The sequence below is a fragment of the Vulpes vulpes genome, chromosome 8 (assembly GCF_048418805.1).
Source record: "Vulpes vulpes isolate BD-2025 chromosome 8, VulVul3, whole genome shotgun sequence".
Classification (NCBI taxonomy): domain Eukaryota; kingdom Metazoa; phylum Chordata; class Mammalia; order Carnivora; family Canidae; genus Vulpes; species Vulpes vulpes.
In genome coordinates, this window is record NC_132787.1 from 3392538 (window position 1) to 3413869 (window position 21332).

At 56.2% G+C, this 21332-nt stretch overlaps 1 long non-coding RNA gene across 1 annotated transcript; it reads right to left on the reverse strand.

The window, feature by feature from the left end:
* Positions 1-12961: 12961 nt before the first annotated feature.
* On the reverse strand, positions 12962-17062 carry LOC140599871 (uncharacterized). The gene is made up of 2 exons (XR_012002860.1): positions 16753-17062; positions 12962-14224 (listed from the first exon to the last, which is right to left on the reverse strand). It is a non-coding gene; the product is annotated as an uncharacterized lncRNA (long non-coding RNA).
* Positions 17063-21332: the final 4270 nt, after the last annotated feature.

Genomic DNA, 21332 nt, shown 5'->3' on the forward strand with positions numbered 1-21332 from the left:
ATGAAGAGAAGAGGAGAGGGGGTTGGGGAATTGATTTAAAATGCCCAGAAGTGTAGTATGTGTTATTAGCTGGTTTGTGCGCTACGAGAGAGCAGAATTAGAGCCAGTGGGTAGACATTCCTGGAAAGCAAATTTTTTTTTTTAGATTTTAGTTATTTATTCATGAAAGACACAGAGAGAGGGGCAGAGACACAGGCAGAGGGAGAAGTAGGCTCCACGCAGGGAGCCCGACGTGGGACTCGATCCCAGGACTCCAGGATCACGCCCTGGGCCGAAGGCAGGTGCTAAACCGCTGAGCCACCCAGGGATTCCCGGAAAGCAAATTTTCCTTAAATTAAGAGATGGGCATAAATGAGACTAACCACCGCGAGAAATAAGCTGCTTTTCTCCTGGGTGTGCAGACATCAATGACCGCTATTCCAGAATGTGGAAGTTATTCATACATCCGGTAGGGCCTCTGGATTCCCCCCAACTCTGAGATCTGATGACACTTTCTCCTTCTGCGGCTACCTTGGGTTTCTGTGATGTGGGGACTACCAACTGTCAGTCCATGAGGCAGTGGCCACCAGCCACTCCCCGGGCTCTGCAAAACCCGCCGCTGTTAGCCAAGTGGCACCCATCCTTCCTGAAAGCCCCTAACACTTTTGCTCCTTCACTCTGGTTGTGTTCCGCGATTTCTTTGTGATCTTTTTCAGGAGATAGGAAAGATTTGCCTTCCCCTGTCCGGGAGGGATATGTTTCTTGGGGCCCAGAGACAACAGACAACACTGACTGTTCTGTGCTGTTCCATTGTGGGCTTATCAACTCCTTGCCAGGGCAGCATCTGCCCCACTTCCCCGGCATCTGGCTCACAGTCACCACCACCAGGAGGACCCCTGGCAGCACACAGTGTCACACAGCTCCTCCACTTTGCCCTCACTTTCCTTAAGAATGCCCAAATTATTAACCTAGAGACTCGTACTGTCACTGCAGACCAGGGAGGTCTGCGTCCTCTGGCTCAGGAACCCACTCCCACCACCCAAACAACATGTGGGTGTCTTCTATGGGCCAACACCTACATGTATTATCTCAATAACACAAATTTCAATAACACAATCCTACGTGGTAGGCACAGGGGAGAAAATACAGGAAAGAGAAGGCAGGTAACCGGCTCAGGATCACACAGTTGCCAAGTGGCTGAAGTGAACCCCAGACAGGCCGACTCCAGAGCAGGTGAGTTTAACCACAGTCCTAGAATAGCTACCATTTATTGAGAGCATAACATCGCACGGCAATATCTTGAGGGCTTTACATAAACTCTCTAATTTAATCCTCACAACAAGTGGATGAGATTCATGTCATTGTCTCCACTGCTCCAGGTGAGGAAACTGAGACACAAAGAATTTAGAAATTTGCCCAAGACATAGACTCGTGAGTGACAGTGATGGGTGAAACCCGGACACAGACTATTTGGTACTCTTCCCGTTGGGCAATGAGGTCTCTTCCCTCCTCTTGTTTTTTTGTTGTGTGTGTATGTATGTATTTTAACGATTTTATTTATTCATGAGAGACACAGAGAGAGACACAGAGACATAGGCAGAGGAACAAGCGTGCTCCATGCGGTGAGCCTGATGTGAGACTCAGTCCCAGGATCCGGGGATCATGACCTGAGTCAAAGGCAGACGCTCAACCACTGAGCTACCCAGGTGCCCCTGTTTTGTTTTTATTTAAATTCCAGTTAGTTGACATATATTGAAATATTAGTTTCAGGTGTATAATATAGTGATTCAACACTTCCATATAACACCTGGTGCTCAACACATCAGGTGCACTTCCAAATCCCCATCACCTATTTCACCCATCCCCCTGCCTACCTCCATTCTCTATAGTTAAGCGTCTGCTTCTGGGCTCTTCTCTCTCTTTCTCTCTCTCTCCATTTCCTTTGCCAACAGCAAGAGAAATTAAGATATCCATCCTGTTTATAATTGCACCATAAACAATAAGATACCTAGGGGTAAACCTAAGCAAAATGGTGAGAGACCTGTACTCTGGAAATTATAAAGTACTGATGAAAGAAATTAAAGATGACACGAAGAAATGGAAAGACATCCCATGCTCATGGATTGGAAGGACAAATATTGCTAAAATATCTACACCACCTAAAGCAATCTACACATTTAGTGTAATCTTTTCCCTCCTCTTAAAGCTGGCCTCTGGCTCCCTTGACCTACAATCAAGGACAAACAGAAAGGGTAGTATGGGGATGCCTGGGTGGCTCAGTGGTTGATTGTGTGCCTTTGGCTTAAGGTGTGGTCCTAGGCCCTGGGATCCTGGGATCAAGCCCCACATTCAGCTCCCTGCTCATGCTTGCTCTCTCTCTCAAATAAATAAATAAAACCTTAAAAAAAAAAAAAAGACTCCTTAGAAGTAGAGAACCGGTTGAGGGACGCCCTCAGCTCAGCTGCAGGAAACCCATTCCCTGACCCCGCTCTGGGCTCTTCCTGCTGCAGCTGTGGGCCTGGCCATCTGTGGGCCAGCAGGAAGGAGAGGGGGGCCCCAGGGAGCTCCGTCAGGTGGCATCTTTTTAAGCGCAAGAATATGAGTGGGGCTTACACTGCTTCCCTTCCAAATCATCGGCCAGAACCCTGTCACAGATGTGTCTGGCTGCAAAAGGCTAGAAGAGGCAGGTTTACCTGGGAGACATTCGTGATGTTGGAGGAAGGAAGGATGGATATTGGGGAATAGCAAGAGTCTCCACCTCCTCACTTGCCCCCTCTTCCAGCTCATGTCTAATATAACCATATAAAAAGCAAATTTTTTGTTGAGGAACAACAGCAACAAAGTGGTGTGCTGCAGAGCAGGACTTTAAGAATATAAAGATCAGCCACTTGTAGTGCCAGAAAGCAAGGAAGTGCTCAAAAAAACAGAAGGATGGCAAAGAGACACGGGAACCAACTTGAAAAATCTCCCAGTGGCCAAAGGTTGCAATCTGAGCAACAAAATAAATAGTGTGGTGTTGGATTAAAGTCCAAAATATAGAACACACGTTAAGTCCATACTAGTATAAATGAGTGATTCCATAAATAGGTGAGGACAAAAGACAAGTCCTCCTCACAGAGTAATTCCAAATAACATAAGTGGACACTCCACGCTTAGGAGGTGGAGCTTAATTCCCACCCCTTCCTTGAGTGTGGGCTGAACTTAGTGACTCACATCCAAAGAATATAGCATATAGGGGTCGCCTGGGGGGCTCAGTCGGTTAAGCATCTGCCTTCAGCTTCAGTCCTGATCCTGGGGCCCTGGGATGGAGCCCCATGTCGGGCTCTCTGCTCAGAGGGGAGCCTGCTTCTCCCTCTCCCTCTCCCTCTGCCACTCTCCCTGCTTGTGTTCTCTCTTTCTCTCTCTCTCCCAAATAAATAAATAAAATCTTATTTTACCATACGTAAAGGGAAAAACAGTCACTTTACACTAGAGACACTTGGAACTCAAACCAAATGATCAAGGTCACCCTCACCAAGGATTAGTCACATTTATTCCCCATACCCCCAACAGGATGCGATGAGGAGGGCACTTGATGTCTCTGAGATTCTTCTTACAAACCCGTAACGACACTCTGATCATGAGAAAAACACCAGATGAACCGTCCAAACCTCCGGAGGGTTTGTAGATTGAGGGACGGTCTTCAAAACACCTTGTACTAATACTCCTTAAAATTGTCAAGGTCATCAAAAACAAGGAGAGCCCGAAACCATCCCAGACCAGAGATGCTAAGGAGACATGGTGTCTAAGTGCAATGTAGCCTCCTGGGTGGGGTCCGGGACCCAAAAAACTGCAAATTCCAAGTCGGGCCTAGAGCTTAGTTAATAGTAACCACCAACCTACCAACTTTGGTTTCTTCAACAAATCTGCCCTGGTTACGTAAGAGGCTAACATTGCAGGAAACCGGATGAGAGTAGAAAGGCCGGACTTTCTCCCTTTCCTCCTGTAACTACGGCCTCAAGCCCAGCTCCTCGGAGCTCTTGCGCCGTCAGCTCTGGCAGCCCTGCTGTGGCCAGGCCCCAGCCCTCCGGCCCGGGGCGCTCGGCTCTTCCTGAATAACTGGGCCCTCTTGCTGCCGTGTGGCTATTTCCTCCAGATTCCTGGGCAATCTTTTTTAGCTCCAGCAAGAATAAGAGAGGAAGGCAAGGAGGGGGAGGAGAAAGACGTTCATCACCATCTCTCTTGCAAATAAAAAACGTCCCTCTTGCTCCACCAGGGACTTCTGCAGGGCTCCCTCATTCCACACCCCGACTTCGGCATTCTCTGCAGCCCGGAGTCTCGGTTGTTTCTGCATAAAATGACTTAGGGGGATCCCTGGGTGGCTCAGTGGTTTAGCGCCTGCCTTCAGCCCAGTCCCGGGATCGAGTCCTGTGTCGGGCTCCCTGCACAGAGCCTGCTTCTCCCTCTGCCTGTGTCTCTGCCTCTCTCTCTATGTCTATCATTAAAAAAATAAATAAATAAAATGACTCGGGTTCTTTTTAACTACACTCTGTAGCTCGGTGTTTTCTAACTAGATACAAACTGCTTCTGCCTCCAGAAGGGCTGTGTGTTTCTCCCCCTTCTGGAACCTGCTAGGAGTTTCCTCACGATTATGGGTTTTGAAAAGAGGATTCAAGGGTGCGCCTGGGTGGCTCACTCGGCTGACTCTTGATTTCGGCCCAGGTCATGATCTCAGGGTCGTGAGATCAACCCCCCTCCCCACCTCCTGCAAGGCACTTCTGCTCAACAGGAATCTGCTTGAGATTCTCTCCTTCTCTGCCCACCCCCTGAAATAAATAAATCTTTTTAAAAAGGGGGAGATTTGACTGCTAAGTAGAAAGGACAAAGGACATGATGGTGTAGGAAGTCAACAGCTATGTAAAAGGGGAAGGTGGAGAATACGCATTCAGTGTTGGCTTGTAAATGCACGAGAGACTCAGGAAATATACATAAGAAATTAATAACCACTTGGGAACAGGAAAACTTTCCAGTTATCTATTCCAAGCTTTTAATCACTCAGTTAAGGGATCCCTGGTGACTCAGCGGTTTAGCACCTGCCTTCAGCTCAGGGCGTGATCCTGGGGTCCCGGGATCGAGTCCCGCATCGGGCTCCCCGCATGGAGCCTGCTTCTCCCTCTGCCTGGGTCTCTGCGTCTCTCTGTGTGTGTCTTTCATGAATAAATAATAAAATAAAATCTTTAAAAAAAAGAATTAACCAGTTAGTTTTAAGGGATGGGCCCATGCAGGTGCACAAGAAGGTAAATTAGCCTTTCAGAGAAGGAAGCAGATTGTCCATGGCAAGCGAAGGCTGTGACGTCATCAGGAAGGAAACCGAAGGGGACGGATGGAATGGATCTTTGGCAGGGCCATTTAAGAACTGTGAGCTCCAGGGACCCCTACTTTTATTATGTCAAATTTATATAAATGGGCTCACATCCTCCAATAAATACAATTTTGCCCTGGAAAATTTGAAAGGAGCTTTATGATTTTCACTTTGGAAATTTTTTGGCTATGAGTAATATTTAATTTGCAATTGGCTATGATTTCTCAGGAGTCACTGTCTCTACTCGGGAATCCTACTCAGGAAGCGATTTCTCAGGAGACACTTCTCTACTCAGGAAGTGAGAAAATCGAACCCACAAGTTATTTTCAAATATAGCAGATATTTAAAAGACTGAATTTAGCAATTAATGATGTTGACATAATGTTTTTGTTTTACTGACATGTAATTAAGTATTTATTAATTCTGTTGTACTGTTTTTTTTTTAATTTTTTAAAATTTTTTATTTATTTATGATAGTCACTCACACACACAGAGAGAGAGAGAGAGAGAGGCAGAGACACAGGCAGAGGGAGAAGCAGGCTCCATGCACCAGGAGCCCGACGTGGGATTCGATCCTGGGTCTCCAGGATTGCGCCCTGGGCCAAAGGCAGGAGCTAAACTGCTACGCCACCCAGGGATCCCTGTTTTTTTTTTTTTTTTTTTTTTTTTGGATGTGTCTTGAGCCAATAATTTCATTTGGGGTCCTAGGAGATACAGTGGCCCCTTTGATATGTGTCCCAGACCTGTCTTGCTGGAACCTCTCAAGGGCAAGTGAGTGCCTGAGCTAGTACCTTTCTGCTTCCCTCCAACGCCCCACCCTCTCCCAGCCTTATCCAGCCAACTGTCTTCAGAAGTGCCCCATGCTCAACCCTCTCCTCCTTTACTCATTACCCTCTTCCTTTCCTCACCTCTCTTCGCCATCTAAAAACGTTTCCCATAACACCATGGCTCTGAGATCTGGGCTCTGCTGATGCCGTAAACGGTTATTGACTCACAGAGCAGGTGACGTGTTTACATTTTTTTCATAGTCATATTTTAAGTGGGTCTTTTTGGAGATGCATTTGAATTCAAGCAACTGTCTTTAATGGTGTAAATGTCGGAGACATTTCTAGGCAGGTACAAAATCCTTTGGGAGTAAATTTCCAAAAAAAAAAAAAATCCTTTTCCCCTGGGAGCTCACAAATCAATAAACTGTATAACCATGACATAAGGCAGCACCTTACGTAACACCTGTCTTGGGATCCCTGGGTGGCACAGCGGTTTGGCGCCTGCCTTTGGCCCAGGGCGCGATCCTGGAGACCAGGGATCGAATCCCACATCGGGCTCCCGGTGCATGGAGCCTGCTTCTCCCTCTGCCTATGTCTCTGCCTTTCTCTCTCTCTCTCTCTCTCTCTGTGACTATCATAAATAAATTTTAAAAAATTAAAAAAAAAACACACCTGTCTCAGGTAGACAGGTAGAGAAGTGGAAGTGAAGGGCTGGTGAGAGCTTACAGTAAAGAAGCTGCTTCCAGCTGCAAGAACCAGGGGAGGCTTCCCAGAAGAGATGACATTTAAGCTGGCCCCTGAGGATGAGCATGATTTGAGTAGAATTCCGGAACCTGCTTTTGGCTCCATCCCTCCTGACTCTCCGCTGTTCCTGAGTCACTCCAGCAGAGGGCAGGCCGAGCAAAGATGGGCCCGTAGTCTGTTTGGACAAGTTCTCTGGGTCTCAGCCCCCACCCGGGAACCGGGAACCGGTGCCGGCTTTCTGTGCTTGCTAAAATGGGGGGGGGGGGGGGGGGGGGGAGTCATCTCTGCCTGAGCTTGGAAGTTATTTGGCCCCGGTCTGGCCTTCAGATTTAGCTCTTTGCTTTCGCCCGGAGTTGATGGTGAGCTTGCATTTTCCATCAGCTTCCCGTAGTTTGGGGCAGTTTGAAGCCTGGTGCCACTTCTCCTCTCCTCGGGGCACTAGCGAGGTCCTTTCTCGAGAAACCAGACCAGGAGGGTCGTTGGGCCGGGCTGGGGGCGGGGGCCGGGCGGGGGGGAGTGCTTCTGGGCTGCCGGGGAGCAGCTTCAGCTTCTCCCCCACTCCCAGCGGTTTCCCTTCTCCCGGAGAACCGCGGCCCGTCTCCGTGCCTTGGGTCCCTCTGCACGAAGCTCCCTGTGCAAGCGGGTTCGGGCCAAGGAAGCATCGGCGCGGCCGCTCCAGGGGGCTGGGGAGCGCAGGTCGGACGTCGGAGCCCCAGCCTGGGCCTGTGGGAGCTTTGCAGCGGGTGTTGCAGCACAGTCCCCCTGTGTCCCCCTGGGTCCCCCCCATCCCGCTGCCCTGGGGAACTCACAGCACCCAGGTTCCACCCTCGGAGGACCGCAAGTGACGGGAGCCTTCGGGAGTCCCTGAAGCTAGGAGACGGTCACAGACCTGGCGGGGACCAGGGCAGGACCACCGCCTCGGCCGCTTTCTCCAGGGCCCCGCTTGTACCCAGTGGCCCATGGCCAGAGACCTGGGGGGAAACCAGGAGGCGCCGTCACCCCCTCGCCTTCCTCTCTTCACTCCTCTCCACAGGCGCCTCCTGTGTTGCCCTTGGTTGCACGAACCCTCCCGTGGCTTCTCATCACTGTCCCCTGGTACGTCCCACCCATGGGCCCCTCTGGCGATCTCCGTGCTCAGCAGCTGTCCACGCAGAAAGCCCCGTGCATACGTGCACGCCGGGGACACGCTCTTCCCCACCGGTCACCCGAGAGAAGGTTCCTGGAGGCAAGGCCTCGCCTTCCTCCCCTGTGCCCCCACAGCCCGCAGACCTCCCGCGGCGGCCCCCCTGGAAGCGCTCCCCAACAATCCGACCCTGCTGCCCCGCCTCGCGCGGGGGGCCCTGGAGCACGGGCTTGTCCTCGAGCTCCCTGGGCGACTGTGACCCAGGCCAGGGCGGTCCCCAGAGGGCCGGTGCGCAGCACTTCCCGCCTCTGCCAAGCCGCAGGGCACCGTCCCCCTCCCTGTCCCTGGTCCCCGCCGATGTCCTCCTCCACTCCGCACCTGTGCCTCCCTGCTCCTCGCAGCAGGAGCCTGTGGCCGTGGCCCCGGGAGCCAAGCTGCGAGGACACAGGCTCACCACGGGCCTGTCCCCGGCTCCAGGGTGGCCCGGGGTGTCTGTGGACCGAGTGATGAAGTATCCGTGTGCGGGGCGTCAGGGCAGCGAACACAGAGATGGTTGGGCTCCCCGGCTTCTTGCATCGCACACGCTGTGTCACTGTGTCGGGAGCCCCAAGGCCACCGCCAAGGCCGCCAAGTCCCTGCAAGGACTCCCAGGCTCAGAGAAGCTCCTGTACTCACAGCGGTGGGTACAGATTGAAGTCAGCGAAGAGGGGCGCCTGGGGGGCTCCGTGGTCGGGCGCCTGCCTCCGGCCCAGGGCGTGACCCCGGGGTCCCGGGATCGAGTCCCACGTCGGGCTCCCTGCATGGAGCCTGCTTCTCCCTCTGCCTGTGTCTCTGCCTCTCTCTCTCTCTCTCTCTCTCTGGGTCTCTCATGAATAAATAACTAAAATCTTAAACATAAATAAAGTCAGAAAAGAAAGAGGGCACATGGGGCGAGGTCCTGTGCAAATGAGGCTCACCCTGCCAGGGGTCCCCTCCCAGGGGAGTCACACAGGGGTGCACGTAGTGCTGCCAGATACTGTGTGGGACCACACATGCGAGGTGCTGTCAACCAGAGGAGCACAACCAAGGCTTGTCATCCTGCATGGTGGCTGGGGGTGGGCGGTAGGCAGGTGCCACCCTTGTGACCTTCTAGCTCCCTGCCCCTAGAGTCCAGGGCCTGGCGCATATGCAAATGGGCATTCCCAGGCCGGTCTGTGAGCACAGGTTGCGTGGTCAAGCTACAGCAGCCGCCCCGGCCTTAAGCACGGGAAGGCTCCCGCCAGGCGGGGGGTTCCGAGGGCTCAAGTGTTCCGTCCAGGCCCCGAGTCAAGGACCATCCTGAGGACAGGCCTTGCTCCAGGACGTGCGGGCCCGCGGGGACGACGCTTTCCCACACGGACCCCGGGAAACAGACCCTGCCATGGGGCCAGCGGAGCCTGTGCTGGGAGTCTGGTCGGTGTGGATCCGACTTCTCCTGAAAGGTCATCGTACCCGGGTAGCGTAGAGTTGGGGGTTCGCGCCACCTTAGGGGCGGGCCACGCGCCACTTCGCAGAGTCCATGAGCACCTCTGGGTGCCTCCCTGGGAGGACCCGACTGAACACGGTAGGCCCAGGCCTGTCTTCAGGGCCCTCCCAGTCTGGTCTCACCACAGATGGGTTTGGGGACTTGGGCGTGTGTAGGAATCTTCTGGGACGAAGGCCTCTTCCACACGGAGGCGGGGGAAGAGGACCACGGAGTAAGGACGACAAGGGTGTGGGTGAGAAGCTCCTCTGGATGCTGCAGACCCTGGGGTCCTCCTGGGCTGGGCTGAGGCACGAGAGGTTTCCTTGAAGCAAAGCCGCCTTCTGAGAAAGGGCAGCGGAAGTGTCAGTGCGGAGTTTGTATTCGTGCATCAAACACTTACGAGGCAGCTGCCGTGTGCCAGACGGTGCTCGAGGCATTTTATAGATATTAGCCTGTCGCTGCCCCTCGGCCCTACTAGCAGCTCCCAGCAGGCCCCTGATGCCCTGCAGCCTGTGCGTCCTGGGGAGAACAGCAGAAAGCACCTGCTCTGCCCCGAAGCCCCTTCTGGATGTAGACTTGTTATTCTCACGTGCCCACCAGCCTAGCCCTCTATGCCAGGCCCGTGTGGCCTCTCCCTAACCAGTCCCTTTGCCTATGTCCTTAGGAAACCCCTTTCTTTTGGGAACATAATTCCCTATATATATTTTTTTTAAGATTTTATTTATTTATTCATGAGAGACAGAGAGGCAGAGGGAGAGGGAGAAGCAGGGAGCCCAATCTGGGACTCGAGCCCAGGACCCCAGGATCACGACCTGAGCCAAAGGCAGACGCCCAGCCACCTGAGCCACCCAGGTGCCCCATACTTCCCTATACTTTTGAACTTTTCTACTGATGCTTCTGGCACTTTGCTTCCACGGAAGCCTGGCTTTCCCCAGATATACTGATTCTCGGCTCAGGTAGTGAACGAGCCAGTGAGAGAATCAGTCTGAAGTGTGAGGCTGGGGCAGCAATGAGGGGGAAACAGGAATTCAGGGGCGGGTCACAAAGTCCCAGAGTTGCACTTCAGTGAATGAGAAGAGGTGAGGAACTCTAAGACCTATGCCAAGGGTTGATCAACCAAGGAGGTGACAGGAGAGATTACAGGGACTCAGGAAACCCAGAGCCACCCTCAGCCCCGATGGTATCTTTGTGCAAATTTGAAAAAGGAGTTCTTCCTTGGGCCCAGACACAGCCATGTTAGGGCACGGGTGTGGTGTGTTCGCTTGGTAAGAGGAGTTCCAGCTCCCATTCCCCCTCTCGGTGGGGCACCTTTCAGGGCAGTCCATAGAGGGGCCCCGGAAGCCCCAGGGCAGGAGAGGCAGCCCTGTCTCTGTTCTCCTCCCCAGGAGAGACCAGCAGGCCCTGTGCAGGGGGGTTGGCAAACTTGTCTGCCCCAGGCACCCCATCCCATGCAGCTGTGGGATGCTGGCTGCAGTTGTTTTCAGAGTCTGGTGGCCCTCAGAGTGGCCTACCAGGAAAGCAGGACCTCGGGACCCCGACCCAGAACTAGTAGGAATGAGGAAGGTGGTCCCATGGCTGCTGGGACCCGAGAGCAAGGGAGCCAGGCCGGCGTATCCCCATGCCATGACTTCGGGCCCTCACCCTCAGCCCACCTTCCTTGGGACACAAGTCCCATGATGCCAGCCCCTCAGATCCTCTTATTTGACATCATTTCTGTCTCTCTCAGCTCAGTGTCAGCTCTGCTTGCGCCCAGTAAATGCTTGTGGATTCAATGCACAGGCCCATCCTCTCCGTGAATGGCGTCGCATGATATTTACGTGCCACAAAATACACATCACGTACATTGTGTTGTCGCAGAGTAATTCCAAATCTATTACAAAGCGATGGGGATGGAGGTGGCCTTAAACTCTTTGAAATCCAGCAATTTCTCTTTACAGAGAAGGAAGCTGATACCGAGGTCGGGAAGTGTCTTAGCCAGGGTCACGCAGCGAGCGAGGGGCGGAGCTTGGGCAAGGAGCTGGATGGCCAGTGGAGTTTGGGCCCCCAAGAAGCAGGGAGAGGGCTCACTAATGCTCAAGGGCTCGCCTTTGCTCCCCAAGAGAGGAGCAGAGAAGCACAAAGGGGGTGATCCTGAGTACGAAACAATAGAAAATAGATCCTGGTTTCTGCTCCCAGTTCCTGGCACAGAGCTCTTGGGACCCTCACCATTTCCTGAGGGATAGAGGCACCTGACACACATCTCCTAAATCCCTTGGACTTTCCCGGGTGATCGCAGCATGCTTTGTTTCGAATGAGTTGACTCTAGGTGGGTCCCGGATGGGAGCTGGCGACCAGAAAGACCAAGCCATGATCAGAAGCTTGGATATCTTTCCGTCCTCTAGGAAGGAGAGTGCGACTAGAAGTGGAGTTAATAATCGATCACGGCTAAGTGATGAAGCCTCCACAAAAATCCCAAAAGTACAGGTTCATAGAGCTCCCGGGTTGTGAACACAGTCACCTGCTGGGAGGGCGACGCCCCTCAAATCCATGGGGACAGAAGCTCCTGTGCTCAAGACCCTTCTGTACCTCTCCCTATCTACCTCTTCATCTGGCTGTTCATGTGTATCCTTGAAGATGTCCTTTGAAATAAATCGGCAATAGTAGGGTAAACTGCTTTCCCGGCTTCTCTGAGCCACTCTAGCAAACTGTCAAACCTGAAAGAAGGGGTCGTGGGAACCTCTGATTTGTAGCCAAGTTGGACCGAAGTTGTGGCTAACCTGGGGACCCACTCCTTGGCAACTGGCATCGGAGGTGTGTGTTGGGGGGCCGGGGGAGGCAGTCCTGTGGGACTGAGCCCTTATCCTGTGCAGAACCCACAGATCCAGTGTCGGAAGCGTTGTGAATCTGAATAGAAAAATAGAGGCGTTTTCCTTAATCACTGACATGCTTGGTCCTGGCACAGAAAAGGAATCTCTCCTCTCCATCATCTGAATCTCACCAGGGGAGGGGGAAGCTGTTCTCTAAGAAACTGGCAGGTAGGGGGGTTTCCCCAGGACAGGAAGAAATCCCCCCGGAATCTGGGCACAGATTTTCTAAATTTCCAAATATTTCTTGAACTTCCTGTTTCTCTTGAAATGCATCCGTACCTCACGCAGGTGACATGTGACAGCTATGGGTTTCTCCAGACTGGAGAAAAGTTGTAGTAAAGGTTCTGTTCAAGTCGTGGGAGCTGATGATGAAACTGGGCTACCCCTACCTGTTTTGGAGGAGGCGCCCAGTGTAGTGGGGACATGGAACCGGATAGCCTGTGGCCCTGCTCAGGGAGTCTCAACCACCTCAACTGGACCAAAACGAAGAGGTCCTGAACCATGACCTATGCAGCGAACGGGCATGCGCCTCCCCTGCTGGGTGTGTGGCAGGTGGTGCATTTGGGAAAAGCAGTGAGTTAGTTGTATCAAGCGTCTTACAAATTGCTATACCCTTTAGGCTAATAATTTCCTTTGTCAAATCTATTCTAAACAAATAATGTGACATATGGAAGGAAATTATGCTCCGAGAAGTTTGTCTCAGTGTTGATCATATTAGGCAAAACATTACCAAGACACTTGGCCAGTGGTAGGGAATTGGTTACATAAATCATAATATAACCCTGGTAGGCGCTTATGCAGTCATTAATGATGTTTGCAATGACCTTCTCATGACCTGATAGTGGTAAAGAAGAAAAAAAAAACCACCACATTTAAATTGTACATACAGCGTGATTTTAGCAGCATAAAAAGAAATAGGCTCGAAAAAGACTGGAAGGAAATATAACAAAATGTTACCAATGGTTCCCTTCAGTGGCAGAAGTATAGATTTATTGAGTTTTGTCTTTTTGTTCTCTTTCATATTATTTGTCTTTTCAAACTTTTTTTTTTTAAGATTTATTCATGAGAGACCCAGAGAGAGAGGCAGAGGCACAGGCAGAGGGAGAAGCAGGCTCCCTGTGGGGAGCCCGATACAGGACTTGATCCCGGGACCCCGGGGTCACGACCTGAGCTGAAGACAGACGATCAACCGCTGAGCCCCCCAGATGCCCCCATCTTTGCAGACTCTTATACTTGGTTGCAGTGAGCAGAGTCATCAGATGGCCCCTGGTGATTCCGGCTCCTGGCATCCACACCTTTGCATAATCGCCTTCCTTGAGTGTGGGTGGAAGCCGGAAGATTAGAAGCACTTGCTTCTGACCACCAGGCTACAGCAAAGGTGAGGGGATGCCCCTCTGTGGTTGTCTGTGCCATCAGACAGCCAAGGTTCGGGATTGCTCAGATGTAACTCAAGTTGGCTGATCAGTTGGTCTCAGGTCATCAGAAGGGAGGTTATCCTGGGTGGGCCTGGCTTAATCAGGCGAGCCAGGTGCTCTCCTGCTGGCCCCTGCTGTAAGGTGCCTGCGGAGACGAGTGGCCTCCAGGAGCTGAGGGCCACAGTCCACAGCTGCAAGGGCCGCAATTCTCCCAACCACCCAGTGATCTTGGAGGAGGAGCTGAGCCTCAGATGAGACAGGAACCTTGACTGACTCCCTGATTACGCCCCACAGAGGCCTTGAGCCGAGGACCAGCTGAGCCACGTCAACTGGTCATCCACGGAAATGGCACCACAGTTCTGTGATTTCCGTTTATAGTAAATGTTCAGGATCCGACCCGTGAAACAAACCGCAGGTAAAGGTCCGCTCGGAGAAGGAGTGTGACGTGTATGGACCCAGGCAGGAGGCCGCACGGGACAGCCAGGACAGCGCGGACAGGCCCGGGGGCCCCCAAGTGTTCTCATCTCTAAAAAGGAAATAAGAATAATTGCTCACAGGCGGTTTTGAGATCAAATAAGATGCCGTCTGCTAAGAGGGCTGCTGTGGAGAAGGACGCCTGGCCCATCAGCCCCCCGCAGCGGGACGAGCCGGGTGGACGGGAGCTGCTCCCCGGGCGCTCGGGCTCTTTCCGACCCAGCAAAGGAGAAAGGAGGGACAGGCTCCCGGTCCTGCGTGGCCCCGGGGCCTGGCCCTCTGCGCGTTCACTCCTTCCAGCTCAGAGACACCTGCGCTTCGCAGTCTAAGGCGCTGGCAGGGAACTTTCTGGAGTCGCTCTTCCGGCTGAGTAGAGGGGAATCTGGGGGCCCCCGGGGGCTGGGGCGCCGGGGGAGGAACCTCTTCCTATGAACACGCACAGCCTCCCTGGGTGCAGGCAGGGAGCAGAATAAGGAGTAGGAAAAAGCATGTTTAGCGGGAGGAAATGATGTCGTATCTGGATAACAAACATCAGCGTAAAAGGCTCAAGGAGCCTCCCCCAGAGGTTCTGGGGGGTAAATGAAAGAAGTCGAAAGAGGAAAGTGCTTCGGAGTCATATGGGGCCCCCGGCGGCTCCGTGATCTCGGCCAAGTGACTAAGCAGCTGGGAGCTGCACTTCCTGCGAAACAGGAAGGACGAGCCCACTGTCCAGGCCCGCGGCATCCGTGCAGCTCACCCGCTTCTGGTCCCCGGGTGAGGCTGAGGGCTCGGCAGACGGGAGGGGGCCGCGGCCGGCCGGGCCCTGCTGGGCACCCACGGGGCTGGGCACCCACGGGGCTGGGCACCCACGGCGAGGGCCAGGAAGCAGGCGAGGCCCGGAGCTGGGGCTTGAAGAGGATGAAGCCCCGCGGAGCCTCCTCGGCCTGTTGGCCCTTCGTGAGGGGAGACGTGGGTGGGAAGGACGAGCTGGTGCAGGTGATTAGCTTCTGTCACCCCCGCGGAGAAGCTGGTGCAGAGGCCGGGGCAGGTGTCTCCTTCCTCGGTGGGTGGGCAATCCCCCCACCCCCGTCCTGGTTGTGGCAGTGGGACGAACACTCCAGCCACAGGGATTGGTCTGCAAGGTCGCAGGGGTGTCTGGGGCTGTGGCCATCCCTCCCGGGACATAACGCATCCGCCTTCTGCTTAGATTTTTCCAGTAACTCATTGAAGGCTGAATAAGGCTGAGTCTGTGACTCAGTGATGAAATGAATGGATCTGTGTTGCCTTCTCCAGGCAGGAGATCGGAGGCCACAAACCCCCTGCTTCGGACTCTCGTCAAGGTCAATGTGGCAGACCTAGGAGGCCCCATAAACGTGGGCACCAGTCTGCCCCAGGGGGGCCCCTGAGGGTCGAGGTCCCCAGGGGGACTCCCTTGCCCCGGTGCCACTAGCTCCAGCTTTCACCCATCGGATCCCAGCCCCCCCCCCCGGTGGGAGCCCCCTAGCCACCTGGGTCCCCGGCCTCAGAGCCGTCCAGTCTTGCGGGCTGCGGCCTCACCACACCTACAGCCCGGGGTTGCTCGCCCTGAGCAGACTCAGGGGACATCGACCGTGGAAGACCCCCACGAATCCCACGAAACACGACCCCGGGACTGCACCGAGGAGGAACACAGAGGCCGAGAGCAGTCAGGCCCCGAACCATACCTCCTGACGTCTCCTTTCCCAGGGCCTTGCGACAACCCCGGGACCAAGGTCCCTTCCAGGAGCTTTCCAAGCAGCGCATCCTGCTGGGGAGGTCGGCCGCCCCCGCAGGGGCACGTGCTCACCTAGGTCACCCCTTCTGCGCTGGAAGCACCCTGCGTTTATTCGCCGCCGCGTCCTCAGCCCTGGAGCGGTGCTTGGCACCAGCATCACTTGTTGAATCAGTGAGCGCGTCGGTGCGGATATGGCCAAACCAAATGAGTCAGCCCTCAAAAAAATGTTCATCGGGCCTAGGCGACTGGACAAGCTGAACCAGTGTGGTCAGAACAATGAACAATGATGTGGTTTGGGGCGTCAATGCGCTTTGGACCCAGAAAGACCTACGTCTGAATCCTAACTCTGACATCTCCTGGCTGCACATCGTCGGGCAAATCACTTAACCTCCTTAACGTCAGTTTCCAGACCCGTAAAAAAGGAATAACCATGTTTACCCCAAAGAGCTGCTGTAGAGTTAAATGAATTGTACACCTAGAGGACTTGGCCCAGTGTTCGACGTCCGCTAAGCCCTCCGGGTGTGGCAGCTTCTCGTATCAGGGACGCTTCGTGAGCAGCGAGCCGGCTCTACCCGTACCTCCCACCAGGAGCGCCCCCACCCACGGCCTCTGCTGCCCGCGTGACCTTGACATGGATGGGACACCACTGGGCGGACCAGAGCAGGGAATTAGTAGGAGAGGTTCACCTGTTCCATCCCCTTCTCTGTAGGACATGGGCCTCCCAGTGGGGACGTGGGCCTCCCAGCAGTGAACACTCTCCCTTTGGCACACCGGAGGAGCCAGGGCAACTCAGAGGCTTTGGGAACCCATCCGCGCAGGGAGCCCGGACTGGGAGAGGGGCTCCTTACCCCGGTCAGGATGGATGGCTCAGCGTTGCTGCCCAGAGCGCCCTGGTGCGTGGGGTGTCGGCCCCGGGCAGCATGGATTGGCGCAGCATGTCCGCGGTGGGTGATGGAGGCAGCGGTGGTGGCAGGGTCTTGCTCGGCAGCGGGCATGGCTCAGAGAGCTGGAACTGGGGCCTGGCACGGAGAGATTGTCACTGAGGTCACCATGTTCAGGAGCAACACGAGTCAGCTCTGGGGTCTTTTAAGAGAGCCTGGAAGGGGACGCCTGGTTGGGGGGTTGCTCAGCGGTTATGCGTCTGCCTTTGGCTCAGGTCATGACCCCGGGGTCCTGGGATCGAGTCCCGCATCGGGCTCCCCGCAGGGAGCCTGCTTCTCCCTCTGCCTGTGTCTCTGTGTCTCTCATGAATAAATAAAGCTTTTTTTTTAAAAAAAAAAAGAACGAGCGAGCAAGCCTGGAGGTCCTATCACAGCAGGGGGGGCGGGGGACAGCCAGGAAAGCGCCCTCTATGTCATTCTGGAACCCTATCTTTTTAACCTAGGTCCGTGCACCCTAGGACACACGTGACCCAAAGACCCTGCCCTGGAGCAGTGGGGACCCAAAGGGCCGAGGCCCCAACCTCCTGCTCGGCCCCAGCAGCAGACGACCTCGCCGCTGGCCTGCGGCCCACACCCCTGCTGCCCGCCCACCCCTTCACCCCGCCGCCGCGCCTCATCCCCGTCTGCCCCCATCGCTGCCTGGTGTCCACCCCGCACCCCCGGGGCCCCGGCAGCGCCGCCTCCAGCCTGGACCGCTCTGCGGCCTTAGGACCGAGGCTGGCTGGCCGGGAGTCCTCCTTGTCCCCGCGCCAGCTCTGGTCTGGGGTGAGGCTGGAGAGGCTGGCGCCCCACGCCGCCCCGGCCCCACAACGTCTGCCCCTTGGTGGCCGCGGCCCTGGGCCTCACCCGGAGCCCCGCCAGCTCGCGCCCCCCGAGGCCGAGGCCGATGAGCCTCCTGCAGCGCCTCCCGCTGCCCCGGGGTGAGGTCCTGCGGAGCCCCAGCCACCTGTCCCCGAGGGTGGCTCGGGGCCCGGGGAACCCTGGCTGCTTACCTGTCACCTCAAGTCCCCTTTTCTGCGTCTCCACCTGGGCGAGCAGCTGCTTCCCGCCCGGCCCTGGAGCCGCAAGCAAGCCAGCCCGACCCAGCGCCCGCAGAACATTCCACCCGCGCCTCTGCCACGTGGCCCACACCCTCTCCTCTCCCCCTCCGGCCCGACCCGGCCTCGGCGGCCTCCCCGACCTGCTGCACAGGGGTCCCCTCGCGGGCCTCCGGGACCTCTGGGTCCCGCACGCCCTTCCCGGGACCGGGACGGGACGAGCCAGCGGTCAGGGCCCCCCAGCCTCCTCCCTGTTCTCCTCATGCTCCTCTCGAGGGCCTGCTTCGGGTCGGAGAGGCCGCGGCACCTCCCTGTGCGAGGGTGACACGGGATCGCAGCCGAGCCACCTGCCGGGTGACAGTCCCTCCCCCGGGTTCCCGGCGCAGGGGACCCTCGGCTCTTCGCTCCTCACGATGCACCCTGACGCGCTTCTTGTTGGGAGAACTTTCCCGGGACCGCCCAGGACTGGTTACAACTGCCCTTGGTCATTCATTCAAGACACAACACACGTGTCGCCCGCCCGGCCACATTCAGGCCACACGTCCCCCGAACGCTGAGCTCAGCTTCTGCCATTTACAAGCGAGGTAACCGTTCCCGCCCCTATTTCTCCAGCTTCTATTTGCAGCGTCGTCGGACTCTTCTGTGCACGGAACCGGTGCGTCCCCCGAGCAGCCCGGGCCAGGGCGACGCGGAGGCCTCGGGCCCAAAGGCGGTGCTGGGCTCAGGGAGGCCGACGTCACTAGGAAACTCCTGCTGGCCTGGATGGTCGAGGCCTGGGCCCTCTTCGTCCGCTGCGTAGTAAGGAACTCAGGCCACTGTCGTCCAGTCCGTAATTCTGGGAGTGGGGAGTGGCAGTGGGGGCCCCAGCATAACAAGGACGTGCCCACAACGGGCTTGGGCCACCCTGGTCACCGCGCCTCTGTCCTGGGGACCCGGGGAGTACCCCTGGGGGGCCGCCGGCGGGCACCCGGATGAAAGGCTCAGGTGCAAGCTGGGCCGGGCAACACGGCTGGGGCCGGGAAGCCCAAGGGGAGCTAACACCTTCGCCCCTCGCCTTCGCCCCTCGCCCCAGGCCCAGCCTGCCGCCGAGCCGCCGAGCCCAGGACCCGAGGAGCAACACGGGGAGCGCCTGTCCCGCCATGCCTGGTGATCCAGTGCTCCCCGCTGGCCCTGTGAGGCAGGTGGCACTGGGGCCTCCATTCAGTGGAGAAACTGAGGCACAGACGAAGCCAGTTGCCCAAGGTCCCACAGGCGTCAAGGCAGAGCCAGGACTTGGACCGAGGCCGGCGTGTCCCTGGTTTACCTGTTATCGCGCTGCTGGTGGCTGAGCCTGGTCACCCCCCCCATGCCCCCCCCCCCCCCCCCCCCCCCGCGCCCTTGGCCTCCTGCCGGCAGCTCTGCGCTCCCCTCCGACAGGGCGCCTGGCCCCGCGAGGCTGTGGGCCACAGCTGGACAGGGAGCAGCGCACTGACTTGCACAGTTTTCTTGCAAATGTGTGTCCGGGTGTCCCCGTAATTAAACACAAGCAGGAGGAGGTACTACAAGGGGCATCTGTGGCCAGGCCATCACTAGGACGTGCGGACACGTCAATTACTTTGTCTCCCTGGCCCCGGCCCCCTCCAGGAGGGCCCCACACCCCGCAGCTCTGCTGAAGGAACAGCCCTTGATGGCCATGCTTTTCCCTGCTTGCGTGTCCCTCTCGCCCAGTTGGCCCAGGGGTGGCTCCAGACCCAGAGGCCCCGGCCGGGGACCATGCCGGGGCCCAAGGGACCAGTCAGGCGTTCTCCATCTTAGGGCTCCCCCTGGAAGTAGGGAGACAGTGAGGGTGAAAGGACGCGGAGGTGGTTCAGGCGGTGACAGGCCAGGCACAGGGAGGGGCTGCGCGGGAGGCGGCGGAAGTGGCACAGGCCGTGGCCACGGAAGCCCCGGGGAGCCGTGTGCGCCCTGCCCGGAAGGACGCCCAGAGAATTTTACAAACATCAGTGTCCCCGCTTGTCTCCAGGCCCTCGACCTAATGGGCACAGAGTGGGGACCAGTCACCGGGGGGTTCAGTCTCCCTGAATGAATCGCATCAAGGCAGGAGGCCCAGTGGCCTGCGGGACGCTGCGGTCCCCGCTGTCGCGCTCCTGGTGCCCGGAGGCCCCTGGTCCTGCTGCTGCCCAGTCCTCTCTGCGGCGCACCCTGGGCCACCTCGTCACCTCCTGCCCCGCCTGCCTTGATCCTGTAGGAGCCCGGGTGCAGCGGGACATCGAGGCACCTGGCTCCTGGTTCAGCCCAGGGTGGCGGCTCCATCCTGACTGCCCACCCGGTGGGGCCCGCGGAGCCCTAGGAATCATTTTCCCCTTGAGAAGACAGAGTGATGGGGGCGCCTGGGGCCGTGACCCCGGGGTCCGGGGTCGAGTCCCACATCCGGCCCCGCATGGAGCCTGCCCCCCACCCCATTCTCTCTGTGTCTCATGAATAAATAAATAAAATCTTAAAAAAATAAGTAGGGAGAGAGAAGCTGGAGAAATGCCCTCTCTCTTCCTGCACTTGACGGACGCCTGGAGCTTCTGGAGCCATCTGGGGACGACTGTGAGGGGCAAACCCAGGGGCCGCGGAGACTCTGGTCAAGCCCTGATGTGACAGTTGCCAAACTGACCGCCCCAGCACCCCTCCCTCCAGACTGGTTGTTGTTGACTGTGTGTTCAGTGCGAGCCGGTGCCAGTCTAGTACTTTCCATGTGCTACTTTATGGGCTCTGCACAACCCTGAGGCCCGTCCTCTGGACGTGAGCGTGCTCAGTGCTCCCCCACATCAGAACTGGCCAGTGCCCCGCACGGGCGACCTTCCCGTCCACTACCCAAGACTCTGTGCCATCCACGCAGGCTTCTCTGACGCGGAGCGGCACGTTGTGTACATTGTCAGGATAGTTAAAAAATAGCCAAAAGATAGCAAGAGGCTTCAGAGCTGGGGGGTTCCGGGTCTACAGCCCAGCTTGGCCTGGTTCTCCTTAATAAGATACTCACACCGCGCTGCGCGTTCCGGGGGCTTTCAGGTGGCGCCTCCCCTTCTAGGAACCCCGTGAGGCTTGCTCACTGCCTCCCCACGCGCTTGCCTTTCCCCCCCTCACTGGTCTCTCTGCTCGTACTCCATTGCTTCCCTCTTCCCCTCTTCTCCAACCTTCCAACACATGGATTTGAGAAGAAGATAAATAGGACACCCCCTGCCCCTCAAGCCCCAAATGCTCCAGAGTGAAAGCAATTTTTAACATCTGGATATTTTTCTTTTAAGGGGAAGAGTAACTTTTTTTTTTTTTTAAGATTTTATTTATTTATTCATGAAATGACACAGAGAGAGAGAGAGAGAGAGAGAAACAGGCTCCATTCAGGGAGCCTGATGTGGGACTTGATCCTGGGTCTCCAGGATCACACCCTGGACTGAAGGTGGTGCTTAAACCGCTGGGCCACCG